Below are 20,944 nucleotides of genomic sequence, written 5' to 3' on the forward strand. Positions count from 1 at the left end.
CAGAAGCAGGGCCCTGGCGTCCTGTTTCCCTGCTGTGTCTGCAGTGGGGAGAAGTGCCTGGCATATAGTGGGGGATAATATTTGTTGACCCATCGAAGAATGCGAGGTGTTTGTCGTGAACAGGGAGGTGTCTGGTGTCCTAGAACTGTGTGCAGGGGGCGCTGGCTGCGTGCGCTGCTGGAGGGGCAGTCCCTCGGTAGGGCTGCTATGGCACTGCCCCTGGGCCTGGAGGGAGTGCTCAGCTATACTCATGCCAGGCAGTGCCTAGAGATCAGCTTCTTAGGGGAGCCTTTTCCCTCCTGAGTGGTTTGCTGCTAGCAATATTGAGTTTCCATTTTTATGACAGCATCTGAAGCCTCTTATTAGATGCAGAAGGAAAATTTGGTGCAGGTCCAGATTTTTCTTTCAAAAAAGAGAAAGCTCTGTCCTTGATTAGAAACCTCACAGCTCTGTCTGCGCTCGAAGTGCTTTTGACAGTCAGGAAGACCCTAAAGTTGTAGAGACCTTGTTTATACTCAAGGAGTTTCAGTTACCAAGCATAACTGTACTTCACATGTAAGTGGAGGTGTAAGTATTTTAAAAAGAAGTAAGACTTGCCCTGGCTTCCACAGAAAAGGAACATTCTTTTTTTCTTGATATGTGTTTGCTGTTTCTGTGACCACACAGTCACGCCTGGCTTTATAGTTGAAAAATCATTTGGAAATAGTTTTAAGATTGTTCAACTCTTCCCTCACTAACAGTTACCAGACTCTACCTGGATGTTCATCATTGGGGACTTGAATAATGTCACAGCTAACTGTTAGATGAATGTGCTCAGGGGGAGCTTCATCTCCTAATGCTTGAGTGGAATATTCATAAGGTACATTTGCCCAGACCCAGCATTCCAGGAGCCAGACCATAAACACTGACCTCTGGATAGGGGAGAAAGGGGGCAGACCATGGCCTCCCTGCTTAATGAGAGCAGTACAGGTTTAGAGAACAGGCTAGTCTCCAATCACTGGACACCCTCATGCCAAGAAAAGGTTAAAATGTCATATATTTCCATAGGAATGCTGAGCTTTTTCCTTGTTGCAAGCATTCAGGAAATTAAACCACATGAAAGGCCAAGTCGGATTTCTTAATCCACCCCAAACAATGAAATTTGAAGTGTGGGTTTATGGTTGGAAAGTGACTGGGTAAAAATAGCACCAACTGACTCAACACATCAGCCTCCTCAGGCTCCCAGAGCCTCGGATGTGTGTGGACTCTGCTCACAGACGCCCGTGTGGTTGAGCTGGCCTTCCTTTGGGCAGCCGGCGGCCCAAGACCTCAGTGCCTCTTTGTTCACCTGCTGCCTGTGTGCCCTGCTTTCTCCATACTCAATTCCAGAAGCTTCAGTCCAGGCTCACCAGAGTCTTTTGGTGGACATGACTCTGAGGGAGACCCCCTGGTTGCCTTTGGTGTTGGGTTTGGATGGTCTCTGTGTTTGGGGCTGTGGCATCTTATTGCCTTCAACCATCACTGTCCACCGGAGGTTTACATAGTTGCTCACCTGATGGGGGTGGGGAGAATTGCTCTGCCTCGGGCCATATCTCCCTTGCCTGAACTTTCCTGTTTGTGCTCTCCCATCCTCATTTATCCTATAGCAGATCTTTTGGGGATTCCTCTAGGCCTAGAGCTCTAAGAATGCAATTTGGCCTCTGAGAGGCTCATCCCAATAGACCTGAGGGTTTTTATAAGTTGCTCAAATTCCCAAAGCACCTGCCATTTGCCTGGAACTTCCAAGATGTCCTTGGCAAGAGGAGATGGGGAAAATATAGCATAAATGCAATTAGATAAATAACAGGAATGACTTCCCAGGTGGCTCAGCCGTAAAGAATCCACCTGCCAGTGCAGGAGACGAGGGTTTGATCCCTGGGTCAGGAAGATCCCCTGGAGAGGGAAATGGCAACCTATTTCAGTATTCTTGCCTGGGAAATCCCACGGACAAAGCAGCCTGGTGGGCTATGGTCCATAGGGTCGCAAAAGAGTCGAATATAACCTGGCAACTAATAAGTAATAGGAAAAAGAAACCAGATGAGAATAACTCCTAGCTTATTGTCTGATTTTTCTTTTTTAAAAACATGTATTTGGAAACCCAGAAAACCACCTTATGGTGAAGTAGGAGAAAGGTAGACGTTTCTAGAAGGACTTGTCTTAGGAAAAACAGTATAAAAATGAGTAACTCTGGTTACTTTAAGAAGACTCTGAAAGAACCTAGTATGTGTGCTGAGTTGCTTCAGTCAATGTCCAACTCTTGCGATCCTATGGATTATAGCCCACCAGGCTCCTCTGTCCATGGGATTCTCCAGGCAAGAACACTAGAGTTGCCATGCCCACCTCCAGGAGATCTTCTTGACCCAGGGATTGGACTAGTGTTTCTTACCTGGATTGGCAGGCAGGTTCTTTATCACTAGCACCTGGGGAGCTTGAGGTCATGGCAAAATGCCTTAAATCTCATTGACTTTGCCAGAAAATGGGTATTTTCTGTGAGGTAGTTAATTAGTCCCTTTAGAAATATTTTTAATTTAAAAGCAATACATGTCCATTTTGAAAAGATGGAGAAGTATTTCAAAAATACACATTTTCTTCTAGTTGCATATGTGTGTATGCATACACATAAATGTATAATATAAATATGTATTTGCCATGCTGATTATGTATTATGATTACAATATCAGATATATTAATATATTTATTTTGTCATTACAAATATATATATGGGAGGATATTTAGAGTATCATAAAGAAAATTTAAAATAATTTAAAATTTAAAATTTAAAATAATTTGTGAGGGAATGTAATTGCTTATCCCCAAAGATGACCTCCTAAGGAGCCACCCCTCCCAGCCTTCACACCTGTGAGCAGTCCCCTCTCCTAGAATCTGGGCAGGCTCAGCGGCTTGTTTCTGGTGGACAGGACACAGTGGAAGTGATGCAGCCTGACTTCTGGGGCTCGGTCACCAGGAGCTCTGTGCAGTTTCAGCCTTGGTCTCTTGGGACACTGGTTCTTGGCAAGCTCCCTTTTGGAATCCAGCTGCCCTGCTGGGAGATGCCAGGACCCCAGAGGGAGCCCACATGAAAGTGCTCTGGTTGACAGCCCCTGCTGAGCTCTTTGCTGACAGCTAGCGTTGACTGCTAGCAATATGTGTGATGTGGCCATCCAGCCCAGCTGAGCCTTCGGAAGCCTGCAGCCTCGGCTGCAGTTTCCTGGTGTCCCCACGGGAGACGCCAGGTGAGGATTGCCCAGCTGAGCCCAGATGACCAACAGAACCATGGGGGAGGATCCTACACTGTTTTCAGCCACTAAGTTTTGGGGTGGTTGGTCATGTAGCTACAGATAACTAGCATAGCCGGTTTCAAAGTAAACAGGTTTAGAGGGAGCATGATGTGGCCAAAGAACTTAGATTCTAGGGCCCGGAAGGCCTGATGTCCTGCTCTGTCACTCTCTAAGATCAACTTTTGACCTTAGGCAAGTTGTTTCCATTTGTTAAATGGAAATTGGGAGATAAAAGTATTCCAATGTCTGACACTTAGTAAGTACTAAGTGTTAATTTCCATATGGTTGTATTGAATAGTCATGGAGAATGGTGATAAGGGAACATTGGAAACAGCAGTGGCAGCAGCAGAGAATATATAATGAAAATGCTTCTATATTTACATTTTTTTTGCAGCTGTGAACAATGTCATTCGTTTCTGAACCTCTCCACACTTCACATAGTACTGGGTGCACAGAGGGACTTTATGACTTGCTCGGCATGACTGAGGCATGGCTGAGGCATGGCTGAGGTCAGCACAGTGAGGAGGGTCTTCCATCCTTACTGTTATCTATGCTATTCTGAGGACAAGCAGCGGGGCTGTGAGTGAGGGGAAAGGCCACTTCTGTACAGAATTGCAAGGAGGCAGGGCTGGGAGGGTCTGAAAGAGTAGCTTCTCCAATGTTCTTGTCTTTACAGTCTGGGAAAACTGACATCCAGAGGGCAAGTGGCTTGTCCAAGACTGGACACAGTGGCAGAGTCAGGCCAGTGAGCCAGGGCTCTAACTCAGGGCCCTGTCTACTCACATTTCCCCAGAGTTACTCCATCCACATTTCATTAAATAAGGCAGAGCACACTGCATTTTAAAAAACAGGGGATCCAAATGAACATCACCAATAATGTGACAAATTGTGCCTCCTGGTATGATGGAGTGAGAAGAAACCAGTATCACTTTCATGCTATTCCTAACAAAGATGAATATCCTGAATCTAATTAGAAGGAAACATCAGTAAACCCAAATTTAGGAAGATTTTACTAAATAATTGGCCTGTGCTCCTCAAATTGTCATAGGTCCTGGAGGCCAAGGAAAGACTGAGAAACTATTTCATATTGAAGAGATGTGATACCCAAATGCCATTCTATGCCAGAAATTTTGTTTTTGGTTTTGGACAATTGACAAGTTTTGAATGGGACTGTAGATTAAAAGGTAGTGATGTATTAATTTCCTAGGTTTAATGGTTGTACTCTTATGATGAGAGTGTTCTTGTTTTATAGGAAGTACCTGCTAAAATATTTAGAGGTTAAATCTTTCTTTTTGCTTTCATCTGCAATGATGTCAATTTGGCATTATATTTTATATCTTTAATTTAAAATTAAAGCAAGTAATTTTATTAAAAACCAAAAACTAAATTGGTTAAATTAAAGTTAAAGAAATGAATCAGTGCTTAAGTACAATTTGGTAGATATTTTCAGTTGTTGGATCTGTGATGGGAACAAGTTACGAAAAGGATTTCAAATTGTTGCAGGAAGAGGCACCCCTTCCAGGGCCCGAAACTGGACTCTTGTCTAACACTTGGAAATGAATTGTCCGAGGAGACACATGTGCTGACAAAGCAAGAGATTTTATTGGGAGGGGCACCCAGGTGGAGAGGAGGAGGGTGAGGGAACCCGGGAGAACTGCTCTCTTGGGTTTTATGGTGATGGGATTAGTTTCCAGGTGGTCTTTGGCCAATCATTCTAATTTAGAGTCTTTCCTGGTGGCTCACGCATTGCTCAGCCAAGATGGATGCTGGCAAGAGGGATTCTGGGAAGTGGACGGACACGCGGTGTCTCCTTTTGACCTTTCCCGAACTCTTCCGGCTGGTGGTGGCTTATTAGTTCCGTATTCCTTATCAGGATCTCCTGTCATAAAACAACTCATGCAAATGGTTACTATGGTGGCTGGCCAGGGTGGGCGGTTTCAATCAGTGTGCTTCCCCTAACAAAATGAAAATTAGAGACTGGACTCCCAGCTTGGGGACCAGTCTTTTGACTTCTCTACATTTTCGGGTAATTCTTAGATTCATAGTAGGAGGGGCTCCTCTTAACCTTGGTACCAAACAGGGGTGAAAGCAATGAAACATAGATTGTAATGGAGAAAGCTATAAAATGAGTACCATAAACCCTACTTGTAAGGATTAAATTAGGTAAAAATATGTGAAAATGACCTAGTCCAGTTCCTAGTTCCCAGGCATATGAGAACCTCACTATTTTATAGATGATGATAGATAGTTTATCTTTTTTTAATTTGAAGTATGGTTGATTTACAATGTTATGTTTCTGGTATATAGCAAAATGATTCAGTTTTATATATTTATGTATATATGTATGCATATATATTTTTCTTTTCATATTCTTTTCCATTATATTTTATTATGGAATATTAAATACACACATACCTGTTAATCTCAACTATCTAATTTATCGCTCTCTCCCTCCCTCCCTCCCTTCCCCTTTGGTAACCCAGGTTGGGAAATATATTGTGGGCCCTAGAACTTTCACAACAGTGAAAACTTCTTTGGTATAATTTTTCTCCAGTTTGTGGGTGGTCTGTGACACACGCCACACCTCCCAGGTCTGCTGCACCCAGAGCCCTTGCCCTTGCGGCAGGCCACGGCTGACCCACACCTCCGCAGGAGACAAACACTCAAAGGCAGGTCTGTCTCATTTTCTGTGGGGTCTCTGGGTCCTGGTGCACACAAGGTTTTGTTTGAGCCCTCCGAGCGTCTCTGGTGGGTATGGGGATTGATTCTAAATGTGATTTCACCCCTCCCACCATCTTGTTGGGGCTTATCCTTTGCCCTTGGACATGGAGTATCTTTTCTTGGTGGGATCCAGCATTCTCCTGTTGATGGTTATTCAGTGGTTAGTTGTAATTTTGGAGTTCTCATAGGAAAAGATGAGTGCACATCCTTCTTCTCCACCATCTTGTGTGCCCTCTTGGAGGGTACAAACAAAACCTTGTGTGTGCCAGGACCCAGGAGAAAGGAGCAGTGACCCCATAAGAGACTGAACCAGACTTGCCTATGAGTATCCAGGAGTCTCTGGCAGGGGCATGGGTTGACAGTGGCCTGCTGTGGGATTAGGGTCGCTGAACACAACAGTCCTGGCAGAGGTCCTTTGAAGGAGGTCGCCATTACCGCCATTACCCCTGTTTATTGAGGGCTAACTACCTGTCAGGCTGTTAGTAATTGATAACAGCCAACTCTTCTGGTGCTTATTGTACGGATCATAGTGCTTAGAGTACTGGTCTAAGTATTTTACCTAGATTATATCATTTAACCCCAAAAGCCAACCCTTGAGGTTTTGTTATGCTCATTTTACAGAGAAGGAAAATGGTTGTCTGAGGAGGCCTCAACAAATAGCTGGGAAAAGAAGAGAAGCTAAAGGCAAAATAGAAAAGAAAAGATACACCCATCTGAATGCAAGAGTTTCGAATAGCGAGGAGAGATAAGAAAGCCTTCCTAAGTGATTGATGAAAAGAAATAGAGGAAAATAATAGGATGGGAAAGACTAGAGATCTCAAGAACATTAGAGATACCAAGGGAATGTTTCATGCAAAGATGGGCACAATAAAGGACAGAAACGGGTGGACCTAACAGAAGCAAAAGATATTAAGAAAGAGTGGCAAGAATACACAGAAGAACTATACAAAAAAGATCTTAATAACCCAAATAACCACGATGGTGTGATCACTCACCTAGAGCCAGACATCTTGGAGTGTGAAGTCAAGTGGGCCTTAGGAAGCATCATCGTGAACAAAGCTAGTGGAGGTAATGGAATTCCAGCTGAGCTATTTCAAATCCTAAAAGATGATGCTGTGAAAGTGCTGCACTCACTATGTCAGCAAATTTGGAAAACTCAGCAGTGGCCACAGGACTGGAAAAGGTCAGTTTCATTCCAATCCCAAAGAAAGGCAATGCCAAAGAATGTTCAAACAACCGCATGATTGCACTCATCTCACATGCTAGCAAAGTAATGCTAAAATTCTCCAAGCTAGGCTTCAGCAGGATGTGAACTGAGAACTTCCAGATGTTTAAGCTGGTTTTAGAAAAGACAGAGGAACCAGAGATCAAATTGCCAACATCTGTTGGATGATAAAAAAAAGCAAGAGAATTCCAGAAAAACATCTGCTTCATTGACTATGCTAAAGCCTTTGACTGGGTGGATCACAGAAAACTGTGGAAAATTCTTAGAGATGGGAATACCAGAGGACCTTCCCTGCCTCCTGTGAAACCTGTGTGCAGGTCAAGAAGCAACTGTTAGAACTGGACATGGAACAATGGGCTGTTTCTAAATTGGGAAAGGAGTACATCAAGGTTGTATATTGTCATCTTGCTTATTTAACTTATATGCAGAGTACATCATGCAAAATGCCAGACTGGATGAAGCACAAGCCAGAATCAGGATTGCCTGGAGAAATATCAATAACCTCAGATATGCAGATGACACCACCCTTATGGCAGAAAGTGAAGAACTAAAGAGCCTCTTGATGAAAGTGAAAGAGGAGAGTGAAAAAGCTGGTTTAAAATTTAACATTCAGAAAACTACAATAATGGCATCCAACCCCATAACTTCATGGCAAATAGATTGGGAAACAATGGAAACAGTGACAGACTTTATTTTCTTGGACTGCAAAATCACTGCAGATGGTGACTGCACCCATGAAATTAAGACACTTGCTTCTTGGAAGAAAAGCTATGACAAACCTAGACAGTGTATTAAAAAGCAGAGACATTACTTTGCCAACAAAGATCCATCTAGTCAAAGCTATGGTTTTTCCAGTAGTCATGTATGGATGTGAGAGTTGGACCATAAAGAAAGCTTAGCACCAAAGAACTGATACTTTTGAACTGTGGCATTGGAGAAGACTCTTGAGAGTCCCTTGGACTGCAAGGAGATCCAACCAGTCCATCCTAAAGGAAATCAGTCCTGAATATTCACTGAAAGAACTGATGCTGAAGCTGAAGCTCCAATATTTTGGCTACCGGATGTGAAGAACTGACTCATTGGAAAAGACCCTGATGCTGAGAAAGATTGAAGGCAGGAGGGGAAGGGGACAATAGAGGATGAGATGGTTGAATGGCATTACCGACTTGATGGACATGAGTTTCGTGCTCTGGGAGTTGGTGATGGGGACTGGGAAGCCTGGGGTGCTGCAGTTCATGGGGTCACAAAGAGTCAGACATGACTGAGCAACTGAATTGAACTGAACCAGGTGTGTGCTCAGGAGTGTAACTGCTGGATCTTATGGCAACTGTATTTTAGTTTTTTAAGGAACCTCCATACTGTTCTCCATAGCAGCTGTACCAATTTACATTCCCACCAACAGTATAGGAATGTAAAAATTTGTTTTACTTGTCCCCACATCCTCTCCAGCATTTGTTATTTGTAGATTTTTTGATGACGGCCATTCTGACTGGTTTGAGGTAGAACCTCACTGGGGTTTTGATTTGCATTTCTCTAATAATTAACTTGTCAAATGCTTTTTGGCCATCTCTCTGTCTTTTTTGGAGAAATGTCTGTTTAGGTCTTCTGCCCATTTTTTGATTGGGTTGTGTGGTTTTTGTTATTGAGTTGTATGAGCTGTTAGTGTATTTTGGAAATTAAACCCTTGTTGGTTGCATCATTTGCAGATATTTTCTCCCAGTCTGTATGTTGTCTATTCATTTTGTTTATGGTTTCTATCTTTTTTCTAATGTATCATAAAAACCAAAATTATATGACGTATTTTCAGGAGTCCTGACTCAGGGCAGGAAGCTTGGAGAGCCATTTGATCATTGGCACACCAGTTTACAAACCATCACAGGTGTTCCTCCTGAAAAGAGTAAAACCTTTTAATCTTTTAGAAAGAAAAATAGGGTCTTTTCCCCTCTTGTTTCAAAAGGTAAGAAGGTGGGTAGATCTTCACCTGCCTCAGAGAGGTATTTCTGGATTCATAAAGTGTAGAAACTGATTTTTTTCCCTTGCAGGTTGCCATGATGTAGATTTCTGGACCTAAGGGATGTTATGTGGGTCCTCTCTTTCCTCGACTCCTGCATGGTCCCAGGGAGAAGTCAGGCGTGTGCCCGAGAAGTTGGCTCTTCTCTTCCTGATCCACTTACCCTCCTGGTGTAAGCATTTCGGTGGTGCCCCTCACTCTCCTTCAGGTCCTCCTGCTGTATCAGCTAGAGGAGGAGGCTGAAGGAGACCCATGGCCTTGAGTCTGAGGTTGGTGGTCGGCTACATGACCCCATTTGAGAAGGATGAGTCTGCTGGGTGAAGGGACTCAGACAATTCAGCCCCAGAAAAGACTGATGAATCTATTGTTCACACCAGGAAGAACAGCTGCCAAAATACAGAGGCCTTCTCATTCGTGAACTGAAAGAAGTGGCCAAGGTGCTGGAACCTTGAAAGCAAAACTGCCTGTGCTTGCTTAGGTGTTGCTCAGAGGCCCGCAGGTCAGCATTGTGCTCTAGCACACAGTCAGGCAGCGTGCCGAAAATGTGCCCTGAGTGTCAGAATGGAACATGGAGCCACCGGAAACTGTATTAGGAGATGTCAACTTCTTGCCCACAGAACTCCCTTGGGTGTTATAGAGACAGTTTTAGGGTGTGCTCCAGCTCACTGGGGCCTGGCTATGTCTGGCTTGGCTCACCTCACTAGTGACCATTCCAGGTTTAGGGGAGATATACTGGGGCAAGGAGCCAGGCAGGGGGAAAGTGTGAGGCAGGCGATGAAGGACAGGAATCCTGCATGATGACTGACCTGGACTGGCAGATACAGATCTCAGTGATAGGCCATCTCGGAACACCTGTCCAATGAGGACTGCTTTCTACTGCTGCCATCCCCAAGGGTCTGTGAGAAAAAGCCTACTTGCAAAGAGCAGAGACCAGGCATGGTCACAGAGTTGGTTAACAAAGTCAGAATGTGGTCCTGCCCGCAACAGGAAGGAGAGCTTACAGGCTTGGAGACAAGAAACAAGGTCAGTAGCAGATACCAGAGAGCGATAGGCTGTGGGGAGGCCAACAGGGACCAGGGACCTCCATAACATAGAAATGAAAGAAGGGGGGAGGGTTGGGCGGATAGTCTGCTATTCTGCTTTCCAAATCTAAAATTCAATTTCCCCTGCATATTGAACTTCATAAAGAAGTGCGTGAGCTATAATTTCATATTGGCAAGAGAAGTGAGAAGAAAATTGAGGCCGGATGTTTTATGTGTTGTCTTCTATATATGTCCCTAAAGTTTTTCAGCTGAGTTGAAAATAAATTCTGTCCCATCCTAAAGGATATGATTTATACCAAGTCGCTGAAGGTGCTCAGGCTGGAGACACATGTTGCACTGTTGCTGAAGCAAAAACCATGTCTCTTCATAATACTCTGTTTTGTCCACAAAATAGGAGCTGATAGTTGTAAAAAATGTTATGGCTGAGCCGTAGCTAACACTCTATGCTTAATTTTGAGAAGGGTGAATAGGGCTAGAAGAAAGAATTTACTGTATAGTTAATACATAAAACTGACTGTGGTCATTAATTTCAACCTCTTGGCCCCAAAGCCTTTCACCAGAGCTGCTAACAGGTCGTATAAATCACTCTTATGAGCTCTATTTCCTTTCCCTTCCCCTCTTCCCCCAGGGGAGGGGGCTGGCCACTGATGTGGAAGCATCGCTTAGCCCCAGGAACTTCTGAGTCAGCAGACCTGAGCACTGATGCATCCTGGCTTCCAGGGACTGAAGGCTGGGGAATGTGGGGCTGAAGGGCAAGCATGGGACTTCAGAACTTCCTTTCAACGTATTTTGTGGCATGAAACCTCTTTTTTCTGAAACTTCTCCATTGGTCCTTGCTCAGTAAAGGGGAACCCCAAGAGTCTTCAAGTTCCTTGAGGGTGGGGTGGGGATGGTTTGAGGGAGGTGGCTGTGGGAAGCGGGAAACCCCTTCTTGGCCCATGGGAAACCTCGTGTCTGCCAAGATGCTCTGGAGCTGTTTGGTATTTTCACTCTTGATGTGGTGGCATGTCTTGTTTTTAAAGATAACAGAATTTGAAAAAGGGCTTCAGAGATGTCTGAATGTTTTTCTCAGAAACCTGTGTGAGGCAAATCTGTGCTTGTTTTCAATTCTGACACTTCTTTGCTAGATCATCCTAGTCAAGTCGCCAAAGTTCTCTGAGCCTCAGCATCCTCACTTGAAGATGGGAGGTCCTGATACCCACCAGGCAGAGCAAAGTGGAGGTTCGCGAGCTGAGTTGTAAAGTTCTAGTGCTGGTTGTGAAGCCCCAGCATGGGCCTGGAACAAGCCTCCCGAGGGAGAGAGGGAGCATTTGGCTGACCAGGCTGGAGGAGCCCCAGCAATCTGAACCCTTGGCCCCTTGGCATGTTCCACTGTGTTCCTTTGTGCCAGCTATGCCCATAGTGAGCCAGCCGTCCTGTAGCTGGGCCCTGCATGGCACAGCGGATGGAGAAGAAGCTCTGCAGGGTGGGTAAAAACCCTGCTGGGAGGGAACTCAAGTTCCCTGTTGGGTGTGAGAACCACCCCAGCCTGTTCCACCCTCAGGCCAACTTAGGGACACAGCTGGGTCTGTGCAACATGACGGCAGGCCCTCCATCAAGCATGGCCTGACACCCTCCAGCGAAAGAAGCTGGGTTGGTGTGGCTGGTGTGGCACTTGCGGACCCCCTCCTCCCCTCCCTGGTCAGGAGCCTCTTACCCCTGGAGGAAGTGTCCACCCCTTTCAGCTGCCCTTTCACCCCTGCAGGCCAGAGGTGCTGCTAAGCAGCAGTTAACAAGCTCCAGAGGATGATAAAGCAGGTGGCAAATTGCTGCAATCTTGCCAAGCAGACAATGAGAAAGGGCCCCCTTCCAGAGCAGCTGCTTCCGGGTCCTCAGCTCATGAGGACCTGCATAGCTTGGGGTTGTCATAACTTCCCTTCCTCCCAGAACCCCCTCCTGGTTAGTGGAAAGCTTGGGCTGATGTTCTGAGGTGAAAGCCCTTTGATGTGTTATAAATCTTTATCTCTGGGAAAGCCCTGATGCTCTTTCAGAGCTTTCAGAAAGGGAGAGAAGGCACTTGCATGGTTCATCTGCCCGGGAGAAGGCCTGTCTGCTGCCCGGGATGGGGGCCAGTGCTTACATAACTAAGCACATCTTATCTCTTCAGCATTTCCTGACCTCTGTTATTTTGTATGTGTTAAGATGTGTCTATTGTTTCTGGGGATAGGAGAAGGGAAGGGAGAGGAAAGGAGGTTTTTTTTTTTTTTAAAATCCTTTTGTTTGTTTGGGGCTATCCTTAATTACTCACCCTGGGTTGTAATTCCATCCGTGGTCAGATGACATGCCTTGTGGCCAGTTTAATTGGAGGCTGATGCTAATCTGTCCCAAGCCAGGTTCCAGTGGGGAATGTTGACTTGGGAACCTCCCAGCTGGTTTTAAGGCCATGGACGTTGCCTTCTGCAGGGCACTTGTGCCAAGGAATTGACCCTACTGTTCAGCCAGGCTGGTGCTCAGGGCGTCCAACACAGAAGTAGGGGTGGACCTCCTGAACCCCAAGAATAGCAATCGGAACCTCCTCAGTGCTGGCCAGGGCCAGGTTGGTGCAGTAATGGGGATTAGAAGGTCTTGGAAGCACATTTTGAGCCAGCACTTGGGATCTTGTCTTTCCTTTTCCAGCTTGTTAGAACCGAGTGGTACCACTCTGTTAGCCTGTAACTGGATCATGAGAGGGTGAGGCGAACAGACCTGTCCCCTTGTGAAGATGGCACCACACTGTTTACTCTATCCTCTAGACTTGAGGCTCAAGAGGAAGTGTCTTAGACCAGAAAGCCACCCAGGTTCTGAGCATCTTTGCCCAGTTTGAGTTGACATTTTCAGTGGATCCTGTCTTGTGATCACACATTCATCAGTCCTGTGTGACCTCTGTAGGCAGCAGTTCTTCTGTTTCCTGGAGTGGCCCAGGCCAGTTTGCCGGGGCTGTCATCCTCATGGCCACTAGCGTGTAAAGCTCCCGCTGCTGAGCCATCATTTACAGAGAGGCTGGGCTACCAGCCTCAGGGAGCTGAACTCATCTGAGGAGGACGACCAGCCACAAGCGTGTTCCTAGAACACTAGGTGCTCACACAGGCCACTTTGTAACACGCGAGCCAGGCCTCCTTCTACCTGAGAACATGACCTAGGCACACACTGACACTTCAGTTTTTGTGATTTAAACACATAGTAAGTCTGAGGGGCTGATTGGAATGCCCCTCAGCTAATTGGATGTCGCAGCAAACACGTTCCCAGGCATGCACAGGTGTGATTGGAACAGAGGATGCTAGGCACGGAGCAGACAGTGTTGGACTGCTGGTTGCTGTGTCTCTTACACCAGGCACCAGTTTGGTCGGCTCCTGGATGCTGAGTCAGGTTCCCGCCCCTCTTTGAATTTAACATAGCTCAAGGTGTGTTTTTAGAGGAATGTAAAGATTTGTCTGCAAGGAAGGTAAAGAATCTGCCTGTAATGCAGGAGACCCAGGTTTAATCCCTGAGTCGGGAATATCCCCTGGAGAAGGAAAAGGCAACCCACTCCAGTATTCTTGCCTGGGAAATCCCACGGACAGAGGAGCCTGGCGAGCTACAGTCTATGGGGTCTCAAGAGTCAGACATGACTTAGCAACTAAAAAGATTTGTTTAAATCCCTTCCTGATGTTAATGTGAGAATATAGAGAGCTATTTTCCCATTCCCACAAGTTGACTACAAACTGTTTGGGTCATAGAAATCTCTTTTCTTTCTTTGGCTACTACTTATTTATCTTCAGGTTTATATTTTCATGGGATAATATGCAAATCCTTCATGAGCTAACTGTGTGGGGTGTCTGGTGAGTCTTGTATATAACCTTCTGGGCCATTACACAGTGACTTCTGCTCCCTAGGAGTTCATGGCTTGTGCTGGGAGTTGGGGGAGGGGGGCTTGTTAACATGAGAGCATCAGTTAGGGAGTCAGAAGACCTGAGTTCTGAGATCAGCTTTGCCACTTAGCTGGACTATGTGATCCCTGGCAGTTCCTTCGTCTTCTTTGGTCCTCAGTTTCGCCATCTGTACAATGGCCTCAGTTATTATTGGGTTTTCTTTTCAAATCTGTTATCCTAGATTATTCCGTCCTCTACCTTTTTGCTGTCTTCTCATGGAATTCTCACATGGTGGACATTCAACCAGCCTTAGATGCTAGCCATTCTTTTGCGTTTTGTAGATGACTAGTCCTTCTTTGGGGTTTCCCTGATAACTCAGTGGTAAAAAATCTGCCTGCCAGTGCAGGAGACATGGGTTCTATCCCTGGGTCAGGAAGAGCCCCTGGAGGAGGAAATGGCAATCCACTCCAGTATTCTTTTTTTTTTTTTCCATTTATTTTTATTAGTTGGAGGCTAATTACTTTACATTATTATAGTGGTTTTTGCCATACAGTGACATGAATCAGCCATGGATTTACATGTGTTCCCCATCCCAATTCCCCCTCCTGCCTCCCTCCCCATCCCATCCCTCTGGGTCTTCCCAGTGCACCAGCCCTGAGCACTTGTCTCATGCATCCAACCTGGGCTGGTGATCTGTTTCACCCTTGATAGTATACTTGTTTCAATGCTGTTCTCTCTGAACATCCCACCCTTGCCTTCTCCCACAGAGTCTAAAAGTCTTTTCTATACATCTGTGTCTCTTTTTCTGTTTTGCATATAGGGATATCGTTCCCATCTTTTAAAATTCCATATATATGCATTAGTATACTGTATTGGTCTTTATCTTTCTGGCTGACTTCACTCTGTATAATGGGCTCCAGTTTCATCCATCTCATTATAACTGATTCAAATGTATTCTTTTTAATGGCTGAGTAATATTCCATGGTGTATATGTACCATAGCTTCCTTATCCATTCATCTGCTGATGGGCATCTAGGTTGCTTCCATGTCCTGGCAATTATAAACAGTGCTGCGATGAATATTGGGGTGCATGTGTCTTTTTCAGATCTGGTCCCATGCACAGAGGAGCCTGATGGGCTACAGTCTGTGGGGTCATAAAGAGTCGGACATGACTTAGCGACTAAACAACAACAGTCTTCCTTTTTCTCAGGCATCCTCCCCCATGCTTTATAGATTTCATCTCCTCTTTGCTTTGGGGGCAATTATCTCATTCATTTATACCTTACATTTCAGTGGCCCTGCTGCTGTCATTACAGCTATCCTCCAACCAGCATCTTCTCTGGGCCATCACTGTGGTTGCTACTTCCATGTATCACCCTACTTTCATCCTCAGCACAACTTTCAACATTATATGTAAAACTTTCTGGATGTAATTCCCATAGAGAGATGACTGTATCAAGTACCAGAGAAACAGCCCTTTAAAAAAATCAAATCTCATCCCAATGAATCCCAGCATTCCTGGTAAGCATCTTCCTCTTTTCAGCAGTGACATTTACAATTTGGCATCTTACTTCACAGTTGCATAAAAGGACAACTGCCTGGACAGATGCCTGCACGACAGAGCAGGCTATACTCAGGGAGCAATCGGTCTCCTTGAATAGAAGGGCGTGTCCTCCTGCCTCGATCTGAAAGGTGACAACCAGGTTAGCCTTTCACATTGGTGTGAAGGGGTCACTTCATGCTGGCACTGCTATCTCTTTCCTTCCTAATCAGGTAACCTCATGTGGTGAAGGCCCTCTTGAAAGAAGTGTTCCCAAAGCAATCTATAGATTCAATGCAATCCCTATCAAGATACCAACTGTATTTTTCAGAGAACTAGAACAAATAATTTCACAATTTGTATGGAAATACAAAAAACCTCAAATAGCCAAAGCAATCTTGAGAAAGAAAGAATCAACCTGCCTGACTTCAGTCTTTACTATAAAGCCACAGTCATCAAGACAGTATGGTACTGGCACAAAGACAGAAATATAGATCAATGGAACAAAATAGAAAGCCCAGAGATAAATCCACGTACCTATGGGCACCTTATCTTTGACAAAGGAGGCAAGAATATACAATGGAGAAAAGATAATCTCTTTCGCAAGTGGTGCTGGGAAAACTGGTCAACCACTTGTAAAAGAATGAAACAAGAACGCTTTCTAACACCATACACAAAAATAAACTCAAAATGGATTAAAGATCTAAATGTAAGACCAGAAACTATCAAACTCCTAGAGGAAAACATAGGCAAAACACTCTCTGACATAAACCACAGCAGAATCCTCTATGACCCACCTCCCTTAATATTGGAAATAAAAGCAAAAATAAACAAATGGGACCTAATGAAACTTAAAAGCTTTTGCACAACAAAGGAAACTATAAGCAAGGTGAAAAGACAGCCTTCAGAATGGGAGAAAATAATAGCAAATGAAGCAACAGACAAAGAATTAATTTCAAAAATATACAAGCAACTCCTGCACTTCAATTCCAGAAAAATAAAAGACCCAATCAAAAAGTGGTCCAAAGAACTAAACAGACATTTCTCCAAAGAAGACATACAGATGGCTAACAAATACGTGAAAAGATGTTCAACATCACTCATTATCAGAGAAATGCAAATCAAAACCAATGAGGTACCATTACTCACCAATCAGAATGGCTGCTATCCAAAAGTCTACAAGCGATAAATGCTGGAGAGGGTGTGGAGAAAAGGGAACCCTCTTACACTGTTGGTGGGAATGCAAACTAGTGCAGCCACTATGGAGAACAGTGTGGAGATTCCTTAAAAAACTGGAAATAGAACTGCCATATGACCCAGCAATCCCACTTCTGGGCATACACACCGAGGAAACCAGATCTGAAAGAGACACGTGCACCCCAATGTTCATCGCAGCACTGTTTATAATTGCCAGGACATGGAAGCAACCTAGATGCCCATCAGCAGACGAGTGGATAAGGAAGCTGTGGTACATATACACCATGGAATATTACTCAGCCATTAAAAAGAATACATTTGAATCAGTTCTAATGAGGTGGATGAAACTGGAGCCTATTATACAGAGTGAAGTAAGTCAGAAAGAAAAACTTCAATACAGTATACCAACGCATATATATGAAATTTAGAAAGATGGTAATGATAACCCTGTATGCGAGACAGCAAGAGAGACACAGATGTATTGAACAGTCTTTTGGACTCTGTGGGAGAGGGCGAGGATGGGATGATATGGGAGAATGGCATTGAAACATGTAAATTATCATATGTGAAATGAATTGCCAGTCCAGGTTCGATGCATGATACAGGATGCTCTGGGCTGGTGCACTGGGATGACCCAGAGGGATGCGATGGGGAGGAAGGTGGGAGGGGGGTTCAGGATGGGGAACACATGTACACCCATGATGGATTCAAGTTAAGGTATGGCAAAACCAATACAATGTTGTAAAGTAAAATTAATTAATTAATTTAAAAAAAAAGAGGATGGTTGGATGAAAAAAAAAAGAAAGAAGTGTTCCCAATTTTAAGCAAACCCTTCCTGAAAGGTGCCTTACCAAGGAGGAGTTACAAAATATATTAAAGCATCTCAAATTCATATATCTTCTGGCTGTGTGTGATCTTTCCAAGTTCACTCCCAGTCATTCCCTGAAGGACTGGGAAGGTGCTCAGATTTATTGAGGGGTGTATTAAGGCCAGGGCTCTGCTCAAGTGCAGGAACTGGGTCTCCTCAAGAGATATCTCATGTCCTTGAGCTCTGCCCTCTGCCCGGGACCTGTCCAGACAGGCCAGGGAAGGAGGTATTCCGGCTGCTTTGGGCAGATTAAGTGGGATTTAGATGATCTTGAAAAACCAGGGAGTACACACAGCACATGGTAGGCTTTCAAGGAAGAATGACTGATTGACAGACTGAACGGCCCCTCTATCAGGAATTTCTTTATAATGAACTACTTTTATGTAGAGGACATCCACGTAGTTCCCATTTGGCCAGGCTGTCACTCTGCTTTTTGTCTATCAAGGTCTTTGGCATTTCTGTGTGCTCCCAGCCCCTATGCAGGTAGCACTGGAGCCCAAATCTGCCTCCCTGGAACTCCTCTCTCCTCAGAGCAGAATCAGGGGCTACTGGGAAGAGTGTGCTGGGCTTTCAAGTCAAGCCAACCTACGTTCAGATCCCAGCTCTGACACTTGTTGGTTGAAAGACTTGGGCTATTGTTTTTAACCTTTAAAAGCAAAGACATCACTTTGGTGACAACAGTCCATATACTCAAAGCTATGGTTTTTCCAGTAGTCATGTATGGATGTGAGAGTTGGACCATAAAGAAGGCTGAGTGCCGAAGAATTGATGCTTTCGAATTGTGGTGCTAGAGAAGACTCTTGAAGAGTCCCTTGGACTGCAAGGAGTCAAACCAGTCAATCCTAAAGAAAATCAACTCTGAATATTCATTGGAAGAACTGGTGCTGAAGCTGAAGCTCTAATACTTGAGCCACATGATGCAAAGAGCTGACTCATTGGAAAAGACCCGGATGCTGGACAAGATTGAGGGCAGGAGAAGAAGGGAGCTGCAGAGGATGAGATGGTTGGATGGCATCACTGATTCAATGGACACGAATTTGAGCAACCTCTGGGAGATAGTGAAGGACAGGGGAGCCTGCCATGCTGTAGTCCACAGGGTCACAAAGAGTCAGATACCACTTAGCAACTGAACTATAACAAGAAGCCTCTGGTCCTTCATCTAAACGTGGGAATAACTCCACTTACGTTGGGTGGTTTTGAGAACTAAAACTATCGCCTGTGTAGTAATACTAGACACTCAAAAACCACTCAGAGAAAGCGTTCTTCTTTTGTGGCCATCACTCATATTATTGGAAGTCTTCTAGGGCCATGAGAATGAGAGTTCCTTTTCTTTCACAGCCCTGAGGATGCCACAAAACTAGCACCAGACATCTGTGAGGTCTCTCACCTCCTCCTCCCATGATACTGTGCTTTCTCTTCTTGGATGATGGTGCCCCCCCTGCCCCTGTCTCATGAGGGCTCTGCTCTGTCTTGTGAAAGAGCTGCCTGAGACCTTGAGTGAGGGAACTCGGGGCGCAGGGGATGCACCAGTAGACAGGTGAGAAGTGGCTGGAGCGGGTGTGTGTGGTGGGGCTGCCCGTCTGATGTCTTGATGGTTGCTACTCATGCCTGGACATTCTCTCCTGGGATACAGTGTCTTTCCTGAGGGTCACCATCAGCTTCCTCCCCTGTGTTGTCCAGGGCCACCTCTGAGAGCAGCAGGTGCCCCGAGACTCTGTCCTGTGGCCTCTCTTGTCCGTCCTGGTTTAGAGCAGCTTCTCAGGAGGCAGCCACATCACCATAAATGCTTCCTGCCCTCCAGGCTGCAGGCTCATCACCCTTCCCACAAGGGCTTCCTGCCCTCCAGGACCCTTCCCAGCCTCTAGGTGGTGGTTATTGTGATTGCTGTGTTTAGTGCAGGATGCAACAGTTTTGCTCACATTTATGCGTGTGTGGGCAGTGCGAAGGAAAGCTGACCACTGGGTCCACACTGGCCTGGGGCCCATTCTCCTCCACCCACTTCCCACAGGGGCCCGAGAAGCAGCCCATTGCCCTCTGGCCTGGGCAGCTGGATGCGCACCTACTTTTTTCCGAAGACTCACATGGGATGTCAGTTAAGGTTTTGTTTCTGTGTCACAAAGGAAAATAGAACAGGGACTACTGAATCAGCTTTTCTTGAATCATAATCTGTGATTTCTCCATAAACTAGATAATGGTTTTTGAATTCCACAGCTGTTCCTGAGCATTTACTGAATGCTAAACCCTGCACTGTGAGTGGATGGAGGCTGAGATGCCAAAGATGGGGGTCCCTGTCTTTAGGGAGCCTCCGTGGGTCGTGGGTCCTGACAGCACCATGCTCTGCATCTGGGCTGGTGAAGGGCTGGGAGAGAGATGAGGCAGGTGCCTGGTGTTCTTACTAAAAGTCTTCCTTGACTGCCTCGAGCTCTAGCAAGCTCCCTCCTCTCCAGACCCTGGCTTCCTGTGGCATCTACAGCTGTGGTGATGTTCCCCACCTGTTATCTAGTTTTCTCGGCATCACAGCCTCACCAGGCCTGTCGTATCATATGCACTTTAGCAAATGAAACAACTGAAGTTTAGAGAAGTGAAATAATTCACCCAGGATCACAGAGTTAATCGGCAGCAGAACTGGAATCTGTTCTCACGTGGTCTGATGCCCAGGCCAGGGCTTCCCTTAGGACGGAGTACTTACTCTCCATCATCACTTGACCCCGAGAGGCCCCTCTTCCATGTCACGTCAGCACTAGGTACCCTTTCTCTGTTTTTGTGTCCTTCCCTGAGGGCAGGGCCCAGTCAGCCTGGTGTCTGATCCCCTGCTGACAGTACCAGCCCAGACACTCCGATAGGCCCATTGGATGAAGGATGGAGAATGAACTCAGCACCTCTCTCCTCCCTTCTTGCTCCTCAGTCATCTGGGGGCAATGGAAGCAAACAGCTCTTATGAGCCAGGTGTCTGTCTAATTATAGCTGAGTTAGCCTTCAGACAGTGGATTAAAAACATAACAGTATCTGAGGTCTTTTAGCTGGTTCTCTCTGGGTCAGCATCCTAACCCCGCACATATCTAGATTTGCAGAAATAATAATAAAAAGCTGAAGCAACAATGACTTATGGGTCATTTACTACCTGTACTGCAGAGAGAAGCACCAAAACAGTCATCTAAACTAGAGAATTTGGTCACC

The 20,944-nt window shown here is 45.4% G+C and overlaps 1 protein-coding gene across 3 annotated transcripts in view; it reads left to right on the top strand.

Annotated features, from left to right (window-relative positions):
• The window catches only part of XXYLT1 (xyloside xylosyltransferase 1), a 178,530-nt gene that overhangs the window by 79,221 nt on the left and 78,365 nt on the right, over window positions 1-20,944 (top strand). The gene's annotated exons all lie outside the window — the stretch shown is intronic.

Source organism: Odocoileus virginianus, chromosome 4 (assembly GCF_023699985.2).
Source record: "Odocoileus virginianus isolate 20LAN1187 ecotype Illinois chromosome 4, Ovbor_1.2, whole genome shotgun sequence".
Classification (NCBI taxonomy): Eukaryota; Metazoa; Chordata; class Mammalia; order Artiodactyla; family Cervidae; genus Odocoileus; species Odocoileus virginianus.